At 39.5% G+C, this 15,998-nt stretch overlaps 1 protein-coding gene across 5 annotated transcripts in view; it reads left to right on the top strand.

Annotated features, from left to right (window-relative positions):
• PCDH15 (protocadherin related 15) overlaps positions 1 to 15,998 on the top strand; it is a 1,497,017-nt gene that overhangs the window by 270,207 nt on the left and 1,210,812 nt on the right. For all 5 annotated transcript variants that reach the window (XM_030569599.1, XM_030569597.1, XM_030569596.1 and 2 more), the window contains one exon: positions 5,034 to 5,263. The gene's annotated coding sequence lies outside the window, so the exon portion shown is untranslated. The remainder of the gene's footprint in view (positions 1 to 5,033; positions 5,264 to 15,998) is intronic.

Raw genomic sequence — 15,998 nt, 5'->3', positions numbered from 1 at the left:
TTTCTCAGACTAGTGGGTAATCCTGATACAGGATTCTGATGTCTTACAGGTGAGGTGTACAATTGCTGAAATCAGTCCTCCATCAGGAACCAGACAGGTTCAAAATGGATGAAGTGTTTATCACTCTCGAGACCCTAAAAAGAAGTCAAATAGAACTTACTCTGCTGGTTGATGGAGAGCCCACAGTTTAACTACCAAGTTAAATAAGTGAAACATAGCCTTATGTTCCTTCAAGGAAACCTTACTGTGAGGGAGAGGGGGCATAAGAGAATCCAATAAGGTTCAGTGTCTGAAATATAGGATTATCTGTATGTTGAAGAGGAAGTTGTGTACAAATCTCAATGTTAAATAACCTTTATTCTAGCCCCATCAGTTCATAGAACATGACCTTAAAACCTCATTCTGCTCTGTACAGCATTACCTGGGTTGAAATCCTACAGGGAAGGTGTCATTGTCCTTCCTATCTACTAAGGTAGATCTCCCACTATTAGAGATATTCTCTGCAACCTGGTTTGTCTTTGAAGTCAAAAGCTTTTGCCTGTTCTGTTCCTAGTAAATCATTGTAATGTTCTTTTTCTAAGATGGCAGTGAACTTGGATTTTTTCCTAAAATCGGAGAAGTTTTCACAACCTTTTTACCCTTAAATTTAAACCCTCTTACCATTGATAGGGCTTGAGAAAATGGCTGAAGGAATTTCTTTATTATGATTGAATCCTGTGATTCATATGAGATATGGGAGACCTGTGTTCAAATTCCATTCCACTTGACTCAAATCCCACAGGTAGAGTGGAGTCTCCAATACTCCAGGTGAGTTCTCTAACCATGAGGCTATAGGGCATAAATTGCGTGGTGGCAGTGGCACCTCCTCCAGTTCCGTGAATTTAACTTGAGGGGAAAAAATGTCTTTTGGCCAAACTAATAAATGAATTTGGCACAAATTTTGAAAATAGTTTGCAAAACTGCATTTTTTTGTCAAATAAACTATGTCAAAATAACTTCACTCCACTCTTGTGGGACAGTAGTGCCCCATATTTCTTCTGTGTAGCAGAGAACTTTTACAGTAGGGCTGGTGCAGTTGTAAGGGGAGGTGTAGCACCAGCAAGGCCAGTGGTAATGACAAAGCTGGACCAGGATTCAACTGTATGAGCCCTGATCTCTGGGAGTTGGAGTCATGGGTCTGAAACAGCAGTTCCAGAGAGAGAGTTCCTTTGAAAGTATCAGGGGCCTCCAGGCTCTTCCTGTCTGGGGCTGCTGTGGAGTCTGCAGCATTATTAATATGATTAATACAGATTTTTTCCTTATTTTAGATAACTCATTTTCCTCCCTCCCTTCCATCCCCTCTCCCCGCCCACTTCCCTCACCACAATCTATGGGCTTTTTCACCTCTCCTACTTTAGAGGATTCTGACGTTCCTGATATCAAACAGACCATCCTGTGGTCAGTGAATAATATTTCAAGAGTCATAAATCCAAGTGTTTTACCTTCACCTTGTATTTATACTGAAGTTTCACTAGGACTTAAAGGCACCCAAATGTCTGGTAAAATTATTTATTTTTGCTGAGTTCAATACACTATCACTGTGTCAGAGCAACTGATAATGTGGTGAAGACCCAACAGCAGAAAACTAAAACATGCAAATGAGGTAGTACATATTACTTGAATAATGTAAATTGAGAGTTTGCCTCACTTGTGTAAATTCTAGAGACTTCTGGACCTTTGGCCTTAACAGATATGTTCTTGTCAGAGACTATTTCTTTTCCTTTCTTGCCAAGCATAGCTTTCTGCTTCTTCCATCCACTGCACTCCAGGACATTGTAGTCTGCTTCCCCTGTATAGTCAGTGGTCTTAGGCACAGGTAGGAGGAGGAGAGAAGGATTCTTAGAGGTTCAGAGAGGGTATTGGAGTGAGTGGGAGCAGGGAACAAAAACTTCTAAACAGAAATCTCTTCATAAAGCAGCCCCGCTCCCCCTCCCCATCTCTCCTCACTGCCAGGGAAGAAGGGGCAGCAAATGGCTGTAAGAAGAAAAGTGTATCTATATATGTGTTTGTTTAGAGAAAGAGAATACCCAGAATCCCACATATGTTAATGAAGTGACTTCATGACCTCCCTAATTTTCATATATTCAGGTTATTCCAAGGAGACCCTTACAGATTCCTTTATCAGCAGCAATATTGACAATGCCTTTACTGCTCCTAACTGTCCTTGCTCATTTTGTTTTTCTTCTTGTAAGCCAATTTAATGACGCAGTTTAATAGCCCTGCCATTTTAAAATCATCATTTTTTTTTCAGTCTCCTCATTTATTTAATGGATCTTTCTTGCTCTCTAGTATTGTTTTTTTTCTTTTCTGACATATTTGTAAAAAGTTCTTATTTATCTTAAAATCTTTTATTAATGTTAACTTACTTGTACTGTGACAGATTGCCAGAGATGTTAAGAAACAGCAGTCTAAATGTCATTTGCCTGGAGAAAAAGCTTTGTGCATTTTGTGGTAGCTTTTTCACAGTTCTCAAGCCGGAGAGGTTGTCACTGATGAACAAACACTTTGTAAGGAACAGAGTTCATATTTTTGTTTTTGTATGGCATTTACTACACTTGAATGATATGTGTACAACATACAGAAATGACATTCAAATAATGTTTTGAGGTTAAAAAGCAAGCACTCAAAGGTTAGCAAATGCCAGATTTATAGTTTGCTATGCAATCTTAATTCTAGTCTTGTGTGTTGAACCTGTATACTGAATGAGGTAGGGGTCTTGTGGGAAAAAAAAAAGGGATCAACTAACTAAAGATTATATTATAATGTCTGTGCACAAGGGGACTGAATTAAGGTTGAATGGGCAACTGTGAATCTAGCTTTCACTTTTAAGACTTTGCATCCTATTCTAACATATTGGTCTCTCCTCTCGCTCCCCTGTGTTTTTTAATCATAAAAGTAAAAACAATTATGTTATGTGTTGGTAACTAAATTGGAAGCAGGATCAAGCTTCAAGTGATCTCTCCTTTCCTTTTTTCTAGCTCCATGATCATTGCAAAGCATTTAATGTACTGTCTAGAAGCATGATATTTCTTTCGCAAAATGACTTCAATTTCCCATACCTTAAAATTCAGTTAAAAGGGTACAACTATATTTCAACACAATACAACTGTTTTAACAACTGGATTACTTGTGTCCTAAATGTCCAAATTCATTCTTATGCCTATGAATTCAATTCATTGGGTAGCTGCATTATAGCATTACCTTGACTTGTAATATCTCAATCCAGAAATCTCTTTAAAGTGGTATACAAGTCTGTTTCAGGCTGTTCTTTGTGTATTTATAAAACATTGGTACCAATCAATTTGGTTTTCATTGAGGAAGCATGGGAAAAAGGAACTGTAACTGGGGAAAATGCATCTGATTTGCCCCATGTGTTTTAAGACTGGGTGCAGCGGATATTAGGTTATTCCCCAGCTTGCTGTGGCTCTTCACAGCTCAACATGGAATTCGCTAAGGCAGTCTGACCCACCTATTTATATTCTAAAGTCTTTGAGGCAGGGACTGTCTCTTACTTGGTGTGTACAGTGCCTAGCACAGTGAAGGTTTGGTTTCAGCTGACTTCCCCATTCACTATCATAACATTAATAATAATAATAATTAATAATTTATTATTTCATGTACTTGACATATTTTAGGAAAAGTGTGCATTTTAAAATATCTCACAATTATCCCTGGAAAACACCAGGGATTAATTTATTCCAACATATTTATATTAACTTGCATACTAAAAATGCCCTTCATTACCTACTGCATTAAAAACTGTATGGGTGAGATTTGATTTTCATTTGGTAGTTTGCTTGCAAAATGATAATGATAGATGCTTGTTTTATATCTGGCTGGAAAATGAATCTTTTTCCTATGGAAAACATTGATGAAAAGGGAGGATGGGAAGAGAGAAAAATCACAAATTGAAATACTTTGATTTGGAAATACCATTGTAGTGGAGAATGAGGAAACTGAACTACAACTATCATGAGGCACCATGATGAGATATCAAAATCTTAATATTATGGCATTTGGATTAAATTATTCAGATGTCAGAAATTTGGTCTATGTGAAAACAGAAAAATTCTGCAAAAAATAAAAACTTTTCATGAAAATTCTCACTTCCTTTCTACAATTTTTTGTCAAAAAGCAGACTCAATCGAAAATTTTTGACTACCCTAATTCATATTTTTTAAACATTAATATTGTTTTTCTTAAAACAATCCCAAGATTTGTACAAAATATTGCTTGTGTTCATTGTGGATGTTTCCCCAATGTTAATGTGATTTCTGCTTTGTAACAATGTTTTCTCTACCTTATTTTATTTTTAAAAAGTAGTTAAAGGTTGAATTTTTACTCTGACCAGTTGTTGTTGTTTCAAGGAGCCTTCCCCTTGTGTTTCTTACTTATTAATGCAAGTCATGAGATATTTATGCAATATGGGTTAGGGTTAATCAAAGGCATATAGCATAGGTATTTCTTCTTTCAATCTATAGTGAATGAAACATTTTTGACTTTTGAAATATAATGTTAATTATCAAATCTCTCTATAGAAAAATTGCACGTATTTTCATAAATTTACTGCTAGTAGGGCTTTCAAGTGGTCAGGATGTATATAAGAGATTTAAAAAAAAAGGAGAAAATGAATTTTGGTCATCGGAGAAAAGATTTCTCCTAGTAATTCATTCTAACAATGTGGTATTAAAAACTGCCCTGCCTGTCATATGAATTTGCTGGTTTAACTTCAAACCTGCTAGTTCTTATTTCATACTGTGATTTCTGTCTTTTCTGAACCCCTTCAAACCACCTTCCACTGGAGGTCCTGACTGTAGATTATTTTATTTCTTTACTACCAGCTGCAAAGTGCTCTATGTAATCATTATGTTTTGAATTTGATGTTTTATCCTGGCATTGCGGCATCTGTCAGATGCTGCCAAGCTATGTATTGAGATTTCCTCTCCATGTTGCTTTTCCATGCCATGACTGAGTCAACTCTTCTTTTCACACAGTTTGTCATTCATTGGTTGGCTCATAATCAGTGCTGCCAAGTGATATGAAAAGTACTGGGAAGAGGGAATACAAGAAGTGAGCTGCATCCACAGAGGTGTGTGTGATAAAAGGCTCTGCTAGCACGCCAGGATTCAGAAATTCCCAAAAGAAAGTTTTTGTTCAGAAAAACAGAGTGGGAGTACAGTGCACTCAGCTTCCTTGGAAACTGTCTCCACCTGCAACTAATAAGGTGAGAAATTTCTGGTTTTTTTCTCTTCATTGAACTTTTAGAGAGACATGGGAAAGACTTTAAGGTCCTTTATTTGGTGGGTTTGGTTGAGTGGTGTATCTTTGCTACATTTTATAAAATTGTCTTAACATCACATACATTAATTTGCTGCTAAATTGAGTCAATAACAAATAGACAAGTGAAAGATAGGTATTGCCTTGGGGCAATTCCAAGTAGACAGGCATCCTCATCACAAAAAAATGTAACTAAGATTATCACTAATTGACACTTTGATGGCGAGAACTGAAGGGACATGGATCCTGAGTGAAATACACCCCAAATGGATTTAGACTGTTCTGACATTAGACAGCTCTTTAATCTAGCAGAAGAAGGCATAACAAGATCTCTTGGTTGGAGGCCAAACCTAGGGGGAAAAAACAACAACAGACTAGGCAGAAGCAGCTTGCCTAAGAACACAGGGGATTCCCCATCACTTGGTGTCTTTAAATCATGACTGGCCATCTTGCTAAAAGATATACTCAAACAGAAGTTATGAATTAATGCAGAGAATACTAAGTGAGGTCCTTTGACCTGTGTTATGTAGCAGGTCAGACTAGGTGATGATAATGGTCCCTTCTCACCTTAAATTCTATGAATATGAAGCCAATAGAGAGTTGCTGGAGTGTAAAATGTTTACTGGAAAGGGGAATGGAGGAATTTGAAGAGCAAATAGATATATAAAAGCAAGTACCAAAGAATGTAATGTTAGCTATTTTAAGTATATCAGAAACAACACATTCCTGCTGACATCTTATCTGAGAGGGAGAAGTGGTACCTGGCAGTGAGAAAAGACACAGCCCATTAGAAAGGTACTCTCGGGATGAATGAGTTGGTCAGATCAGAAATGGCTCCTTCCAAGAGTTCTGGCCTGGCTCCTTAATCTCATTGGCCAAATACCCTTCTTCCTCCACAGTCCCTTCCTCCATGTCATATGGGAATTGGCGACAAAGAGTCCTGTGGCTTCTTATAGAATAACAGAAGTATTGGAGCATAAGCTTTTGTGGGTGAACACCCGCTTCGTCAGATGCATGTGTCAGATCTAGAGTAACACGGCCACCTCTCTGATTTGGGAATTAGACAGTCTTTAAGGCACTTAGCATTTAGAGGAGTAGCTAATTTGTTAAAGGATAAGTATAAGCAGTAAGTGGTAGAGCAGTTGTCTGAAAAATTGGTGACCCTGTTCCATATAAAAGGCAGATCTTTTTTTTGTAAAACATGGGTATCTCACTGGTATTCTGGATTGTACATACTGAACCTTTACTCATAATATCATCATATGTAATGGAGCAGATTGCCAGTAAAGATCAAAAGCATGGAAGTCAGGATGTACACCAGGACAGACTGACACAGCGAATCCATGTTAATATAGCTAAGAGTAACATTTCTGAAATCATAAATATATCTGAGATTGGCAATCTGCGATTGCAGGCAGCTGGCAAAATGAATTCTGACAAACTCTGTCTTCAAATTAATCCCTTTCCACATCCAGTGTTAGTTGGTATTTCTTGTCACTGACTTAACCCTGCCCTCATACTAGGACACAACCAAGGAGAGAACTCAACACGTTTTACAACTGTTCTGTTGTTTTCCATTATGTAGATTAATAACACATTGTAGTAATCAAGCTGTCATTGATTTTAGCAGCAGTAGAACCACAGCAGCTCTTAAATATGAAACAGGGCTTTAAATGTAAACTTAGGAAGTTGATTTTGATACTTATCAGTCCAATAACTTGACATGTATTATTTAGGTAATATGTCTCTTGGGTTTGTTTGACCTCTAGCACAGTCTGGTAAAGAAGTTAAGTAAGGTTGACCTATCTTGTACTGAGATTAACCTGTTTAATAGGTAAGTCTTAACATTAGAAGTATTGGACTACAGGGACAGGCTAAGGAAATGGACAGAGTTAACATAGCTGGGTTTGGTTTTAAGACAACATTCTGTTAAATTCAAAACTAACATATATTAGGGCAGTACATATTGGGGAGAGGAGTTACATTACAACAGGAAAAGAAAGCTGAAGTAATTCAGTGAATTAGTTTTATAATGCAAAAACGATATCAATACAACAATAAGTTTCACAATTAACACATTTGAAAGTCAGGAAATTTTAAAATTAATTTTGAACTGGAAGTTTAAATCCTCCTCTCTGCATAAAATCACAGTTGTTATTGTTTATATTGCAACAATAACAAAGGTTCCAAATAAGGGCTGAATGCAGAGCAGGAGGTCAAAGTTCCTGTCTTGCAGAATGTACTGTCTAGAACAGTGGTTCTCAACCAGTGGTCCAGGTCAGGTTTTAGGAGGTCTGCCAAGCATGGCTGGCATTAGACTAGCTAGAGACCAGGGCAGAAAGTTGAAGTCCTGCCACACAGATCTGCAGTCCGGGGTCCTGAGTCCCATCATCTGAGCCGAAGCCCGAGCAACTTAATTTCATGGTGCCCCCTCCTTGCTACTCCTTAAGACTGGCCCTGGCTTTTATATGCAGACATTCTTGTGGCACAGCTGGGCCATGGAATTTTTATACTATGTTGGCCTCATAAAGAGAGACGTTGAGAACTCGTGGTCAAGAAAGACAAGGAAAGAGTGAGGGAAAAGGATAAAACACTAAAGTGATCCAAGTGGTGAAAGCTAAATGTTATGTTGGTTACTTTAACAAAACAAGCAAACCAACCTACCTCACCCCCGCTCCTTCTATCAAATTGTTAATTTTTTTTTTAAATTTTATCTATTTTCTACATTTTTATTTAAATAGGATATATTTTCTCATCTATTATACTATATTGATACCACCAGTTTTAAATAATGTTAAAAATATGAATATCTTCTCACCCATAATCAGTGCAATATCCTCTGGATGCTAATCTCCAGCCTCTTGAATGACTGCTTATGGAGAATCTTTAGGTTTTGCCAACAGAAATGAGGAAGGCACTGGAAAGTTGTTACAGCTCCTGCCCTACATGGCAGCCCCTGGGAGAGGCTTAGGGTGCTTCGAAAAAGTGTAGGATATCAGGGACTTGGGGAGCCAGAAGTCTCTGAATTCTTAATACTCTCTGTAATTAAATTACTTGTTTTCACTGTTTCTCAGATTCCACATTAAAATGTGCAAAAATGAAGGCTCCAACAGTAACATTAAGTTGAGTGTGTTGTCCATTCTGTACAATATATGAGGCATGTTTTGATGCAACCAGTACGATATAAAGATTTACTATGAATCAAACATCTCTGCCAACTCTTTTGTGCTCCTGGGTCTGCTGCCCTTGTGTTCACCTACCAAAAGCCTCATTGTATCAGAACTTTCTAGGATAGGAAACCTGTGTCCATGGCCATTGACTGAGACCAAGTGGAGAATGTAAGTTCTAGAAACATTTTACCTGTCTGCTTTGTACGCTGAGGATTTCATGCCCTTCAGGGCAGACTACTTGAAACACCCACAGAACAATACTTTACCTAGGGGGGGAAAAATAAAAAAACAAAAGAAGTTGTTTAACTTACAAATACAAGAAAAACAAAACTGTTTCTTTTCCCTCTCTCCCCCTTCCAGCCCTTGAGGCAGGTCAGTCCTCCTGCATTTGGTGTTTCCTTCCTCCCACGCCTCAAGGGAAGCACCTCACAGGTGGTTCTGTGAGTTTCTAATAGGACTATCAGTTTTCTGTAGGGATAGGCATTAGATCATACCTTCAGTCTGGCTTGCTTGGAGATTGTTTTTTTTTTTTTTTTGTCTTACCCTCCTCACATTCCTTGAGTCTGAAATACAGATTACTGAGAAGTCACAGACCATCCGTCTCACTCACACTGAATAGGAATAGAAAATACAGCTTCTGTTGTGTGGGTAACCTGCTCTTTGATTTCATTTATTTTTGATCTAAGTATCAGGGACACCTAGAATGTTGAATGAGATTCCCTTTTTTTATTGTAGAAATCCGAATACATACAATGTGGCTGAATTAATTCTCAAGAATGACCAATTTAAACAGCAGCCTAATCAGTTTGACCTGTTCTTGGCCTCTTTGTGACTTGTGCTTTACTGAGCAGTCTGGAGGGTGGGGGAGGGAACTGGACCACTATTTGACTAGTAATAATATCTAGCCAGATCTCAGTGATGCAGGCAAGGTCTGATGATATATCTGATCTTAGATTGTGAGTAGTGCCTGTTTTGCCAACAGACATTCTTGCAGGAGTGCTGGAACAAATTTTATAGCGGGGGTGCTGATGATGGAAACCAAATAATTTGGTGTTTATTTTTACTACTTCAAGCCAGGGGTGCGGAAGCATCTCCTGAAGCCCTAGTTCCAGCACCACTGCATTCTTGTGTTCCTCAGGAATTATTTGAAGCTATTATTTTGCTGCCCTGGATGTTTTATGCTGTGGTCAGTCCTAAGACCCACCACGTTTGTCTGTGTGTCTCTGGGTTGGCTTTCTTAGTCTTCTCAACCCAGTTAGAACTGCAATTGTGTAGGCTGGGTAGAGGTACTTGGTTTCAAGGTCCACTTAAAACTATACAAATCCACATCTTCCAGAATCTGTTTGTAGGGTTTGGAAGTTTGGCTTATTCTGATTGTTTAGATATTTGAGATGGTGTTCCTTTTTAAAGATATCACAGTTCTAAGACTGGACCTGAGTAAAGGAGTAGTTGGGGCATTGTTTGGGGGCTTTTTTCGATTTTGGTTCTTATGTAAGGGTATGTATGATTGGAGATCTGAAAGTGGGAAGAAGGATAGAAATTAGGATACTTGTTGTGGAGTTCTTCCTCATTCTTTTCATTGTGTTCCCTTTTTGATATCACAGACACCTAGTGTTTACTTCCACCCCCCTTGAAATATATAACATGTAGACAAAGACATAAGACAATCTACAATATAGCAGTAAGTGCGTACCTGGATGAAGTCTGGGTAAACCTTTGATTTTTCATTGTTTAGAACACATGGATGAATGGAATAACTTGACTTATCTTTTTATTTAGTCTTAATACTTTATTTTTTAGTATTGACTTTTTTAGTGGCAGTCATAAAAGTTTTAGGGGGTATGAGATAGGTGTTCCAGCAGGGTCTTTTTGGATAGAATTATTGTTATTGTTCGTATTCATTTATTTGTAGAGCCATGTAAGTACAAATGATGCTGTAGAGATGGAGAGTTGTGCCAAACTAGTAAAATTATTCTACTCTCAAATAACTTGCATAGTAAGGCACAGTGATAATACAATGGCGTGTATGGTGATGAAGACCACTGTTGTACACGATATATTTACAAGTATCAGAGGGGTAGCCCGTGTTAGTCTGGATCTTAAAAGCAGCAAATAATCCTGTGGCACCTTATAGACTAACAGACGTTTTGGAGCATGAGCTTTCGTGGGTGAATACCCACTTCTTCAGATGCATGTTGTGGAAATATCCAGGGGCAGGTATATATATGCTAGCAAGCAAGCTAGAGATAACGAGGTCAGTTCAATCAGGGAGGATGAGGCCCTGTTCTAGTAGTTGAGGTGTGAAAACCAAGAGAGGAGAAACTGGTTCTGTAGTTGGCAAGCCATTCACAGTCTTTGTTCAATCCTGAGCTGATGGTGTCAAATTTGCAGATGAACTGAAGCTCAGCAGTTTCTCTTTGGAGTCTGGTGCTGAAGTTTTTTTGCTGCAGGATGGCCACCTTAAGGTCTGCTATAGTGTGGCCAGGGAGGTTGAAGTGCTCTCCTACAGGTTTTTGTATATTGCCATTCCTAATGTCTGATTTTTGTCCATTTATCCTTTTCCGTAGAGACTGTCCAGTTTGGCCGATGTACATAGCAGAGGGGCATTGCTGGCATATGATGGCGTATATTACATTGGTGGATGTGCAGGTGAATGAACCAGTGATGGTGTGGCTGGTGTAGATATGTGGGCAGAGTTGGCATTGAGGTTTGTTGCATGGATTGGTTCCTGAGCTAGAGTTATTATGGTGCGGTGTGCAGTTACTGGTGAGAATATGTTTCAGGTTGGCAGGTTGTCTGTGGGCAAGGACTGGCCTGCCACCCAAGGCCTGTGAAATTGTGGGATCATTGTCCAGGATGGGTTGTAGATCCTTGATGATGCGTTGGAGGGGTTTTAGCTGGGGGCTGTATGTGATGGCCAGTGGAGTCCTGTTGGTTTCTTTCTTGGGTTTGTCTTGCAGTAGGAGGCTTCTGGGTACACGTCTGGCTCTGTTGATCTGTTTCCTTATTTCCTCGTGCGGGTATTGTAGTTTTGAGAATGCTTGGTGGAGATTTTGTAGGTGTTGGTCTCTGTCTGAGGGGTTAGAGCAGATGCGGTTGTACCTCAGTGCTTGGCTGTAGACAATGGATCGTGTGATGTGTCCGGGATGGAAGCTGGAGGCACGAAGGTAGGCATAGCGGTCGGTAGGTTTTCGATATAGGGTGGTGTTAATGTGACCATCACTTATTTGCACCGTGGTGTCAAGAAAGTGGACCTCCCGTGTAGATTGGTCCAGGCTGAGGTTGATGGTGGGGTGGAAGCTGTTGAAATCATGGTGGAATTTTTCCAGAGTCTCCTTCCCATGGGTCCAGATGATGAAAATGTCATCAATGTAGCGTAGGTAGAGAAGGGGCGTGAGTGGACGAGAGCTGAGGAAGCATTGTTCCAGGTCGGCCATAGAGATATTGGCATATTGTGGGGCCATGCGGGTGCCCATAGCAGTGCCACTGATCTGGAGATATATATTGTCATCAAATTTGAAATAGTTGTGTGTAAGTATAAAGGCACAGAGCTCAGCAGCCAGTTGTGCTGTGGCATCATCAGGGATAGTGTTCCTGACAGCTTGTATTCCATCTGTGTGTGGGATGTTTGTGTAGAGAGCCTCTACATCCATGGTGGCTAGGATGGTGTTTTCTGGGAGGTGACCAATGCATTGTAGTTTCCTCAGGAAATCAGTGGTGTCACGGAGATAGTTGGGAGTGCTGGTGGCATACGGTCTGAGTAGAGAGTCCATATATCCAGACAGTCCTTCAGTGAGAGTGCCAATGCCCGAGATGATGGGGCGTCCAGGATTTCCGGGTTTGTGGATCTTGGGTAGTAGATAGAATAACCCTGGTCGGGGCTCTAGGGGTATGTTGATTTCTTCTGGTGTTAGTGTAGGGAGTGTCCTGAGTAGATGCTGTAGTTTCTTAGTGTATTCCTCAGTGGGATCTGAGGGAAGTGGCCTGTAGAATTTGGTATTGGAGAGTTGTCTGGCGGCCTCCTTTTGGTAGTCAGACCTGTTCATGATGACAACGGCACCTCCTTTATCAGCCTCTTTGATGATAATGTCAGGGTGGTTTCTGAGGCTGTGGATGGCATTGCGTTCTGCACGACTTAGGTTGTGAGGCAAGCGATGTTGTTGTTCCACGATTTCTGCCTGTGCACGCCGGCGGAAGCATTCAATGTATATTTACAGTTTGCTACTTGTTGATAATAATGGGAGTTTTTCTAATGAAAGTAAACTGGATCGCTAAATGCGAGCAGTATCAAACTCTGAAAAAGTTTGGGTATGGATCTGGGTCCTGATCTGAACATTGCCACTCTCCAATTTCAGTATATCAGTGTAGCTAGGCAACTGATGTGCTGCAATTGCTGCTTATTATACTAGTTACACTGCTTCACTGCTCTCTTTTCTTTCCGACTCAAACACTAATTGTTTTACCCCGTTGTTGTCTCACATCATATGTTAAAATTGTTGAGGGCAGGGCCAATCTTTTATTCCTTTTTGTGTACAGTGCCTAGTACAAGAGGACACAGATGCCTGATTCAAGTCTATTAGCATCACTGTCTGTAAGTGGCCCAAATGGTACCTAGTGCTTCTGTGGGATACTCTTCAGTAAATCCCATAGTCTGGCCTGCATTTTAATTTTTTCCCACCCTTTCTGTGGTGTTTCTATATGATTTCTGAGGCTTGATATCCCAGCTGAATGCGAATATGTTAAACAACCACACTCCAGAAGTGAACTTGACTGTACTTCCACAAAAATAGTGGGCATCAGAGCTTATGCAATAGAATTCACATGCACACAAGGACAGGGAAGAGAGCAAAAATAGACTTATCTGCTGTTTCCTACCTGCCCAGAATCAAATTATCAGCTGGCTAGTGGAGGTTACTGCAACAGAAGCAATTTGAACTTCGAAAAATCTTCATTCTAGATGAATCTTATCTAAACCATTCACTTATCCCTAATTTAAATCTTAAATAAAAGCTTAACAGTCAGTTGAAACCTGCTCTGTATTTGAATAAAGGCCCCTTTCAATTCTGAAGCCAAATCCTGTTGAGGTAGGATCATGTGGAATTTGAGTTGCCAACACTCCAGGATTGCACTGGAGTCTCCAGGAATTAAAAGATTAATCTTTGATTAAATACTGTGATGTGATGAAACCTCCATGAATACATCCAACCAAAATTGTCAACCCTACCTTCAGTGCCCTTAGGTATGTTCAGGGCTGGCTCTAGGTTTTTTGCCACCCCAAGCCAAAACAAAAAACAAAAAAAAACCCTCCAGGAGCGCAACTGCCAAAGCAAGAAAAACAACAAAAAAGAAACCACTGGGATCATAACTGCCGAAGCAAAAAAAAAAAAAAAAAGGTGACCAGAATGCCTCCCCTGAAATTATGCCGCCCCAAGCACGTGCTTGGTTTGCTGGTGCCTAGAGCCGAACCTAGGTATGTTATTGGAAAAGAGAGAGCAAGACCTGCATTAATGCAACCTCCTGAATGCTGGTGATAATCCAGTTTGTAGTATTCCATTTTACTGGCACACAGATTACAACCTGCTATAGTTATAGATTTCTCCCCCTCTCCACAAAGCTGGCAACCACTTTCAAATTTACATACAATCTTCCTGGAAAATTCTTATTGCTCTAGTAATGGTACCTACCCCGACCAATAGAACTCTGATTTTAATCAATAAACATAATGTGTAGCAAGATTAATAGCCCTGGCACTCCATCACCTTTTGGCATGTGCATTCAGCTTTCAAACCTTATAAATTCCTCAGATGTATTTCTATTACAGTGAGATGGCATTTAAAGATTTCCTGGAGAACTGGAGAAGTACAGTATGAATTAATGAGACAAAAAATAAAGTTTTGGGGGGTTTTGGTATTCTTTTAAAGGAGCAACGGGTGACCAGTGCTTCCCGTATATATAGTATCAGCCAACAATGACAATTATAAGTTATTTCTAGTGGGGTTTATTTATTAAAAAAAGATTCATTGGGGCATTGCACCAGTTTTTTCCAGCCAGTTGTCTTTCCTCTTGAGGGAATAAGCTGTTGTCTCTTACCTCTAAGAAAGCTTACAGTATGATGGAGAAAATGTCAACCATAATTAGACAAAATTACATTGTAAAACCCAACAGAGGCACTTCATCTTTCAGAATTTTCAGAGCCTGTAATCTGTTTTAAACACCTTAAAATTAACACTTGTTATCTAGAGTGAAGCTGACAGATTTTTCTTAGATAACAGAAAACGCAGCCCTCCTTCCTTTTTTTCTCAGTATGATTTTCCTGAGTGCTACAGTGTAAGATGTATTGCTCCAGAATCCCTGTGAAAAGTGGATCTTTGAACTGACCAGTATGTTTACAGATGGATGAGTCATTTTGACAGTGTATTGCTTATATAAAATAAGCACCAGCCACAGGTAATATTCAATATCCTGGTTTTATTTATTTTGTGTTGTTTTAATATTGATTTTTAATGCCATGTTGCATGAATAAGATTACAAACCGACAGCTCAGTAGATTTATAATGTCCTATGGGCCTTTATGTAAATCATCTAAAGCAATTTTTTGTATTGGTACAGTAAAGCTCTTACTTTAGGAGGAGGAATTGTTCATTCGCTTCTGCTATTAAAAAAGAGGATATGTCCTACTTACCATAGGGAAATTACTGTGGTATATCAAAAGCCAATGGAATGTTAACTGTTGGCATGCATCTGACGAAGTGGGTATTCACCCATGAAAGCTTATTCTCCAATACATCTGTTAGTCTATAAGGTGCCACAGGACTCTTTGTTGCTTTTTACAGATCCAGACTAACACGGCTACCCCTCTGATACTTGATCCCAACACTATTCAGCCAAAAAGTTTAAGAATGCCACTGGCAACTTGAGGTCTATCTCAGAGTAATCTGCTGTTTTGTAGAGTTATGCTTGTTTTTCAGAGTTTCATGAAGAATGGAGAAATCTGCTTCAGTTTAGGTAACTTCATGTATCTCATTCAGACTTATAGAATGAGAGCTTTATTGCCTCATTAGGTCTGGTAGTCAGAGAAATGGGGATCTCTGAAAACTCCCAAGAAGTTAAAGTAGAAAAGACTCATCCTGATACAGTTGGATATGCTGACTTCTTAGACAGATCCACATGTAAGAGATCTTGTGTTGTGTCCAACAGCCAACTGTACCCCAATGCACAAATATGACCTAAGATAGTCATGGATGTACTCTGTGACTAATCTCAGCCCTAGGCATTGCCAGATGTTCTGAGACCATAGTTTGGCTGCAGGTGGTTAAAGTAGTTTTTCCTTGGAGGAAACTGCCCCCATATAATCAGTTGCCAGTTGTCATTCACTTTGAGGATTGTTGGTCAATCTCCCATTTATTAAGTAGTCTAACAGTTTATTGGCTGAGCCTCCCATTCCCCAGGGATGTGCCTTGTTTCACCAATTGGCTGTAGCTGTCCTCTTTCTGTACCTGTAGCCACTCTAAG

Source organism: Gopherus evgoodei, chromosome 7 (assembly GCF_007399415.2).
Source record: "Gopherus evgoodei ecotype Sinaloan lineage chromosome 7, rGopEvg1_v1.p, whole genome shotgun sequence".
NCBI lineage: Eukaryota > Metazoa > Chordata > Testudines > Testudinidae > Gopherus > Gopherus evgoodei.
This window is presented reverse-complemented; position numbering and strand designations above follow the sequence as displayed.